This window comes from Ursus americanus, chromosome 34, assembly GCF_024610735.1.
Source record: "Ursus americanus isolate L20-20 chromosome 34, mUrsAme1.1.p, whole genome shotgun sequence".
Lineage (NCBI taxonomy): Eukaryota > Metazoa > Chordata > Mammalia > Carnivora > Ursidae > Ursus > Ursus americanus.
This window is the reverse complement of record NC_142160.1, coordinates 29,861,995-29,870,893: the sequence shown is the minus strand read 5'-3', so window position 1 is coordinate 29,870,893 and position 8,899 is coordinate 29,861,995. Positions and strand designations below refer to the sequence as shown.

The 8,899-nt window shown below is 55.3% G+C and overlaps 1 pseudogene; it reads right to left on the bottom strand.

The window, feature by feature from the left end:
* Positions 1–1,809: 1,809 nt before the first annotated feature.
* Positions 1,810–6,404, bottom strand: LOC123786360 (rho guanine nucleotide exchange factor 11 pseudogene; annotated as a pseudogene).
* Positions 6,405–8,899: the final 2,495 nt, after the last annotated feature.

The window sequence follows — 8,899 nt, the reverse complement described above, 5'->3', positions numbered from 1 at the left end:
AAGACATTGAGGAAGACATAAAAAGATGGAAAAATATTCCATGCTCATGGATCGGAAGAATTAACTTAGTTAAAATGTCCATGCTACTTAGAGCAATCTACACTTTCAATGCTATCCCGATCAAAATACCGAGGACATTTTTCAAAGAACTGGGGATAATAGCCCTGAAATTTGTATGGAACCAGAAAAGGCCCTGAATCGCCAAGGAACTGTTGAAAAGGAAAAACAAAGCTGGGGGCATCACAATGCCGGATTTCAAAGTGTACTACAAAGCTGTGATCACAAAGACAGCATGGTACTGGCACAAAAACAGACACCTAGACCAATGGAACAGAACAGAGAACCCAGAAATGGACCCTCGGCTCTTTGGGCAACTAATCTTTGATAAAGCAGGAAAACATCCAGTGGAAAAAAGACAGTCTCTTCAATAAATGGTGCTGGGAAAATTGGACAGCTACATGCAAAAGAATGAAACTTAACCACTCTCTCACACCATACACAAAGATAAACTCTAAATGGATGAAAGACCTCGATGTGAGACAGGAATCCATCAAAATCCTAGACGAGAGCATAGGCAGCAACCTCTATGATATCAGCCACAGCAAACTTTTTCATGACACATCTCCAAAGGCAAGAGAAACAAAAGATAAAATGAACTTGTAGGACTTCGTCAAGGTAAAAAGCTTCTGCACAGCCAAGGAAATAGTAAAAAAAACTAAGAGGCATCCCACGGAATGGGACAACATATTTGCAAATGATACTACAGATCAAAGACTGGTATCCAAGGTCTACAAAGAACTTTTTTTTTTGAAGAATATTTATCTTTTCTTAAAAAAAAAATCTTAACTATGAGAGAAAGAAAATAAGTGTATACATTATTTTAACAGGAAAATAGTCATTTCCATCTCTATATTTTATATATATATATATATATATATATACATACACCTAGCACAGTGTGTCTATTCTATCAGTCCAGAGGTAGGAGGCTGGCATGGGGTGAGCGACTGATGCTGCCGTGGCCCCTGCCGATGGTCCTGGGTTAATGCGGGGACTCCAGCATTTACACCCCCTGCCCCACTTCCTGGGCCTGTTTTTTAGGGCCGTACGAGATACACTGGTTTTTCTCTAGGGAGAGGGTGGGTAGAAGGGTGGACAGAGGTGCGGTCAGGAAGTCCCGGAAGAGGAGAAGTCCTAGGAGCTGGGAGAAGCTCTCTGCTCAGGCCACAGAGACTGGGCTCTCAAGCCACGTGGGCTGGGACACCCTCCCACTCACGGGGACCCGGGTGCTCAGGTCTGGCTCCCCCCTCGGGCCCTGACCCCGGAGCTGGCCTGTTAAGTAGGAGATGCGAGCTGTCCCTCTGGGCCTGCCTCCGGCCCCCGAGGAACAGAAACAAAACAGGTCAAAGTTATTTACAAAGCAAGATGCACATACAGCACGGACGTATTTATAGGAAACCGAAGTGACTATGAGGGGAAAAGCGGGGTGTCCACCTCAGCCCCGGGGACCTGCGAAGAGGGGAGGGAGGAAGAAAGTGCATTTACACAGAGACTCCTCCTTTCACCTGCGTGTCTGGGGGGGGCCTTTCAGATGCAGTCAGCATGCTCAGGAGAGGCCTTGGGGGGCAGCTGGAGGGAGGGGGAGACACTGACACTTGACTGGGACCTGAGCAGACCAGGCGACATGCGGGGCGCCCCCGGGGGTCTCAGCTAGACCCATTCTCCACAGCCTCCACCGCGGGAAGGAGGTCTGGGCTCCCACTGCCCTGTGCCTCTGCCTCGGGCGGTCCCCAGAGCACGAGTGGGCAGTTATAGTCCTGGGGACGAGGCTGCAGGCGCCACGCTGTCTCCCGGGGGGGCATCGGAGCTGTCCTCCGAGCACGGCCCTGGCTGGTGGCCGTCCCTGGAGTCACAGGCCAGGGCTTCCCTGGCCGGAGGTTACAGGGAGCCATCTGTCCATCTAGCCACCTCCGTGTGGAAACCGCCCACGGGTGTGGTGCCGCCCAACGCCTCTCCCGCGAGGGATCTGAGCAGCTCTCTGTGGGCCACCTCCATGTCCTTGAGCCTGGTGAGCTTGACCGTGAGCTGCTCGATGGTGGGGAAGATGCTGCCCATGTCCCTGAGGGCCAGGCTTGGCGGGGAGTGGTGAGGGCACCTGTGACCTCCACTGGGTCCCCAAAGCCGCCAGGCAAGGAGGCTCTCGGGCTGGGAGGGCTCGGTGCTGGAGTCCAGGGGTCCGGCCGGCATGCTGACATAGAAGCAGTTCCCTTTTCTCACGAATTTGTAACTTCCTGCCGCCTCGGTGCTTAAAGCCTCTTCCTCTGGGTTCCTGTCCAGCTCGGGAGACTCCCAGATCCTGGAATTCCTTGCCCGTGAGGGCAGCTGTTCCAGAGAACAGAGAGCCATGTCCTCCTGTTCTGGCCCTTCACCCCCCAGGGGGGCCATGCCCTGGGGCGCTCGGGTCCCCGGGGCGCCAGCTGCTGCTCCTGAGAGAAGGCGCAGGCGTCAGGCCGTCGTTGGGCTCCCCGGCGGGCTGCGCTTTGGGGCGGTGACCGGGCAGCAGGCCGCACAGAATCAGGTGCCGCAGGCTCTCCACGTCTTCCAGGACTGAGTCGGCGAGCCCTTCCATGAACAGAGGACCAGGGAGGGGCAGGAGGATGGGGTCTCTCGTCCGGCCTCCCCTGTTCTCTCCATCCAGGGATGCGGAGGGGTGAGGCAGGGCACCCAGCTCCCCTTCGATGCTGCCTTCCTGCTTCGGATCATCTAGGAGGCCTGCGTGCTTCCCCTCAACCCTCTGCTGGGGCCCAGTGCCTGCTCCGGGCAGCTCCCCGGGCTCTGGTTCACTGCGGAACACTTCTGAGCCATCCAGCCAGACCCTGCTGGGGGTGGGGCTCTGCTGCGCTGGCTCCCGGGCGCCCAGGGGCAGGGGATGGGCGAGCATTGGGGCAGCTCCCGGGAGCCGGGTGGCATTCCACACGGTCTCGTCCAAGAGCTCCATCCACGTGTTCTTGTCTGACGATGTCAGTGCCACCAGCTCGTAGATCTGGGGGGGCCCAGCTCCGAGGTGCAGATGATGAAGAAGGCTCCTTTGTCTGTGGCCACAGAGCGGATGAGCAGGGCGTTGAGCTTGAGGACAGGACTGAAGGTCTGCTTGCTGTCCGCGGAGCCTGCGGCCGTCTTGCTGTGACACTTGAGCAGCAGCTTCTCGTCCTGCTTCTGCAGCAGCACCAGGAGATCCTCCAGCAGCAGCACGTGCAGGTCCAAGCTCTTATCCTTGCTGATCCTCCAGGTCAGGGGCCCCTCGTGGACCATCCTTCTGGCTGTAAGATCCAGGCTCTTGAACTCTGCTGCCAGGGGGTTGCTGGCCCTCTCCAGGGACGTGGTGTCCAGGCGTTTCTGGTAGCCCTCCAGTCGGTGCCGGTTCTCCGTCTTCTTCACCACCTCGTTCACATACTTGAGGGTTTCCCAGCACTGGTCCCGCACCCAGCAGAGCTTCTCGTGCTCGGCGGTGCCACCCTCCATGTGCTTGATGATGCTCTCCAGCAGCAGTGGGTACTTGGTGAGCCGTTGCATCTCGGACATGATGAGGTCCCTGAACTGCAGCTGCCAGCACCGGGCGGTGACTCTCGGCCTCCTGCATGAAGAGCTGGAAGCGGCTCTCCTTGCGCTGCTTGGTCTTGATGAGCCCCAGGTTGATGGACTGATAGGAGCAGAACTGGGCAGCCACCTGCTGGAGCTCCTCCCGGCCGGGGCCGTCAAACCAAGCCAGCATGAGGTCACCGATATTTCTGATATGGGGGCCCTCCTCTCGGAGCTTCCTCATGGCCTCGCACCAGGAATTATGGATCTCGATGAGCTCGGGCAGGTTGGGGAAGAGCCGGGCCAGCTCCTCCCCGGGCATCAGGTTCTCCTTCTTCATCCACTGGTAGAAGATCAGGTCCAGGACCCGGAGCGTGCGCAGATGGGAGGCTTCCGTCACAAACAGCTCATTGATGACCTCCTGCCGGTCAATCTCCCTCTGGCTTAGCCTGGCCACCGCATCCTTGCCCATCGTGTGCTGCCAGTTCTGGGCGTCCGGCTCTGGCTCCAGGTCCGAGAGCTGGCCCAGATCGTCCTCTAGGAGGTGGGGGAGGAGGGCATCTGTGCAGAACCCCAGGCTGGGGGACTCGATGCTCCTGCGGCCCATTTTGGGGGTGAAGGGAGGGGTTGGGTTCTCCAGAGACCTGGTGGAGAGGCTGGAGGCAGAGGACGAGGCTGACTGGTGGAGACAGGCAGCCTCCGTGTCTGTGTCCATGTCCACATCACTGCGAGACTGGGGCATGTTCTCCACCTTCCAGGACCGCTTCAGCTCCTCCCGGCCCTTCAGGCTCTCAGAGCGGCCCAGGCGGATCTGAGTGTGAGCTGTTACTCTCCAGCAGGTCCTTGGGGAAGCTTCCTGTGGAGAGCCCCTGCATCCCAGGCTCCAGGGCATCATACGGCTGGTTGTTCTCAAAGTGCTGAATGATGCTCCTCACGTTGCCTGGTTTGACTTCCACAGGGGACAAAGGAATATGAAATGTCCTCTGCGAAGAGCTTTTGGGCCTCCTGATGTACTTGAGGATAGGGTTTCGCCTCTTGTCCTCCAGGGCATCCTTGTCTTTTTTGGAATTGCTGCTCTTCTTGGTCTTTGGGAAGAAGGGCAGCCACTTGTCCTTGTCAGGAGCTGCCTGGGCCTTTTCAGCTGTGCCGGAAGGCCATGCCTCTCGGAGACGGAGCCCAGCGTAGCCCATAGAGGTATTGAGAGCGAAATCCATGGGGGCACTCCTGTCCTCCTTGTACTTGGAAAGAATGCCTGCCAGGGTGGCTAGCTGCTTCTCGGCCACTTGGCGTTCTCAGACAGAGTCCCCATCCAGGTCCAGCAGGTTATTCTCACCATACAGACTACACAGCCCCAGGGTGCGCTTTGTTCTGTAGTCCTGGATCTGCTCCTGGATCTCGGGCATGGCTGCCTCCTGCACTTCCTGGAGCATGGCGCGGACGTTCTCACTGCGCACAGACGCAAGTCAATTTCAGCCTGTAACACCTCCGGGACTTTCACTCTCAGCGGTGCATTTTTCTCTAAGAAAATATTCCAGATGTCTTTTCCTAAGCTTTGGGAATCCTTGGGGTTTGTCTGCTGGTAAACTGCACACAGGTAAAAAAGCAGTGGACTGGGGTTGGCCTGAGAGAAAATGTACCGCAGGAAAACGCCCAGGTGAGCCGGCCGTGCCTTCAGCTTCTCAAGGTCCTGGAAGATGATGTCGCTCTCGTTGTTGAAATAACCCGGGTCATAATCTTCCTCTGGGCCAATAATTAAAGGCTTCGGGCTCTGGTCTGCTCCCTGCTCGCTGGTGCCAGGCCCTGGTGCGTCCGAGCCCTGCCGCCGGTGGTGCTGGGCCAGCCTGGCCATGATCACAGGTGAGGTTCGGGGACTGTCCAGTGCCGAGTTCCGATTCATCAGCGCCTCACTGAGGGAGGGGAAGTGCTCCGTCCCAGTGTCCAAGCTGCTCTCCCCCTCCTGGCAGTCCAGAGAGAGCTGGCCTTCTGATGCTCTCTGGCTGGTGTCACCATATGGGGGGGGGGTATGTCCACGAAGCCACCCGTCTCCTGCTGGATCTTCAGCTGGAGCTGAGTGACACAACTCTGGGCACCTTCGATCTGCTCCTCCAGTAGGCTGGCGGGATTGCGGCTGTATACGCTGTAACTTTTTTTCCTCCTGCCTCAGCATATTGCGAAGGATCTGGGTGGCATGTTTTTGGAATTCGGGATCCTGCAGTGGTTTGCCCCCCTCTCCCCCCGTGATATGCTGCAGGGAGGGAGGCAGAGGTGGGGGTGGAGGCGGCGGTGGGACCATAGGGGTGACTCGGGGGGCTCCGGCAGGGGCAGGATCCTGCTGCAGCCCAGAGACACCTACGGACGAGGGGGAAGAGCCCAGGAGGGTCAGTGTGACGTAGGCACCAGATTTGATAAGCTTCACCACCTCCAGGTGTGAGCTGTTGGTCACCATGGTGCTGTTGACTTTGATGATCCGGTCGCCCTCTTTGACACCAGCTCTCATGGCTGCCCCTCCAGGCCGCACAGACTGCACCAGAACGATACGGTCCCCACTGACCGTGAAGCCAAAGCCATGCTGGTCCTTCTGGATGATGACACAGCGCTGAACAAGACCTGTCTAGGACGTGTCAGAGGGCTGGTGGAGGTGGGAAGGGGACCTGTGTTCAGGCACCAAATCTCCCAAAGACAGGCCACTTAACCTGTCTATGCTCTGGGGTAACCTCACACTCATGGTTTCTCAGTGTCTCCGCGGAACAAGGATCCTGCAGTTTTGATGTCTTGATCAGGGCTGAGTCAGCTGCAATTTTTAAGAAAGGTGGGAGGAGGGCCTCCCAACCTCATGGTCGGATGGTCGGATGGTCAGATGCTTGGATGCTCGAATGCTCTCTGCTGGCTCTCAGGACCTGGGAACTGAGGCTCCGCTCTACTTGTAGCAGGGAGCATGGTGTCTGTTCTCAGCCCCTGGCCCCTCCCCCATCAGAGAAAAAACCCGAAAGAAAAAGAGGAAAAACTATGACCTTCTTAGAAGCCAAAAACACAACCACAAATCTCTTCAAGGTTAGCGCTATGGGCTAAGACATGAATCACAGAAAGAATGTGCCTTCAAAATATCAGTCTTCACTGCAAGATACAGATGAAGTCCATGCTCCAGACGCTGTTCCCGCAGCTGTCCTCCCACACGCAGGTGTCCGGTGGCCAGCAGGGGCATGCCAGGTCCCCCCGCGCTCAGCACGACGGCGACGCCAAAGCCAGGGCAGGGGCGGGTAGGGCCAGTCTGAACCGGCACCGTGGGAGGCCCTGGGCCACGCGCTCCTCAGGGAAATAAATGAAAGCATACAACAGGACGTGCACCTCGGCAGCCCTTCAAGTCTGGGGCAGCCCTGCGACCGCGGTTATGGAGCTCCTTAAAACACAGCAACAAAAACAGCTTTTACGTGAAAGGTCTGGAAACCCTTCAAGGAGCCGAAGGCACCAAGCAGGAGCGCAGCGCCCCCGCCTCAAGCCCGCCAGCCCGGCCTCCCGGCGCCCCGCACCCGCCTCCCGGGCTGCCATCAACCGCGGACGCCGCTCGCGTCCCCACGCTGCCCGACCCGCGGCCTCCTCCGCGCCAGCGGGCGGGGGCCCGGCCCTGGCTCCCCTCTGCCCCGCCCCTCTGCCCCGCCCCGCCAGGCCCGCTGCCTCCGCTCCCCCGGCTCCATGACTCCTTCCGGGCCCTTCCCCCTCAGCGCGCCGCTCCTCCGGACGCAGGCCTGGCCAGCCGCCTGTGCCCACGCCTACCCCTCCGGCCTTGCTCTGGCTGCATGCTACAAAGAACTTCTCAAACTCAATACACAAGAAACAAATAAACAAATCATAAAATGGGCAGAAGTTATGAACAGACAGTTTTCCAATGATGACATACAAATGGCTAACAGACCCATGAAAATATGTTCAAAATCATGAGCCATCAGGGAAATTCAAATCAAAACCACACTGAGATACCACCTTACACCAGTTAGAATGGCAAAAATTAACAAGGCAGGAAACAGCAATTGCTGGAGAGGATGTGGAGAAAGGGGATCCCTCCTACATTGTTGGTGGGAATGCAGGTTGGTGCAGCCACTCTGGAAAACAGTGTGGAGGTCCCTTAAAAAGTTAAAAATTGAGCTATCCTTTGACCCAGCCATTGAACTACTGGGTATTTACCCCAAAGATACAGACATAGTGAAGAGAAGGGCCATATGCACCCCAATGTTCATAGCAGCATTGTCCACAATAGCTAAATCGTGCAAGGAACCGAGATGCCCTTCAACACATGACTGGATTAAGAAGCTGTGCTCCATATATACACTGGAATATTACTCAGCTATCAGAAAGAACGAATTCTCAACATTTGCTGAAACATGGACGGCACTGGAGGAGATAATGCTAAGTGAAATAAGTCAAGCAGAGAAAGACAATTATCCCTATATGATTTCTCTCATCTATGGAACATAAGAACTAGGAAGATTGGTAGGGGAAGAAAGGGATAAAGAAAGAGGGCTAATCAGAAGGGGGAATGAAGCATGAGAGACTGTGGACTCTGAGAAACAAACTGAGGGCTTCAGAGGGAAGGGGGGTGGAGGAATGGGATAAACTGGTGATGGGTAGTAAGGAGGGCACGTATTGCATGGTGCACTGGGTGTTATACACAACTAATGAATCATCGAACTTTACATTAAAAAAATAAATAAAAATTAAAAAAAAGAAAAAAGAAAAATAGGTCAAAATAACTATTTTCAGACATTATACTACAGGCAGTGCAAGACTGTGATCACTGGGAGAAGCTAAATTCAGCCAGTAGCACCTTCCGGACCATGGAGCATGAAAAGGAACCTCCAACAGCACTTGCAAGTCTCAGGGAACACAGCAGATAAAGAATGGAGTTTGGAGCTACCACACTGAATCCAATCTCTAAGGCAGCATTCCAGAGGGAACTGAGGCAGAGAAGGAGCTATAAAAATCTGCAGAGATGAACCCGGGGTCTTCAGCACCCCCCCACATGCACGCATGCAGATATTCTGCAGGGCCAAGAACAGGAAGACTATTGGGGAAAACAACTGCCTGAGCTTGGAGAGGGTTTGGAATGTTAGAATTCTACCCCATCGGAGTGGAGAGATGTCAATGAACACTCAGAGCTCTCATAGGAGATCCCAGAAAGACCCTACCTTAAAGTAGGACTAATCTAACCCCAAAGTAAAAGCTATTCTAAACCATATCGTCTAAGAGTTAAATAGAAGCCTTAAAAGATTAAGCTGATCCACAAAAAAATAAACCATATCCCAGAACAAAACTCAATACCCTATTA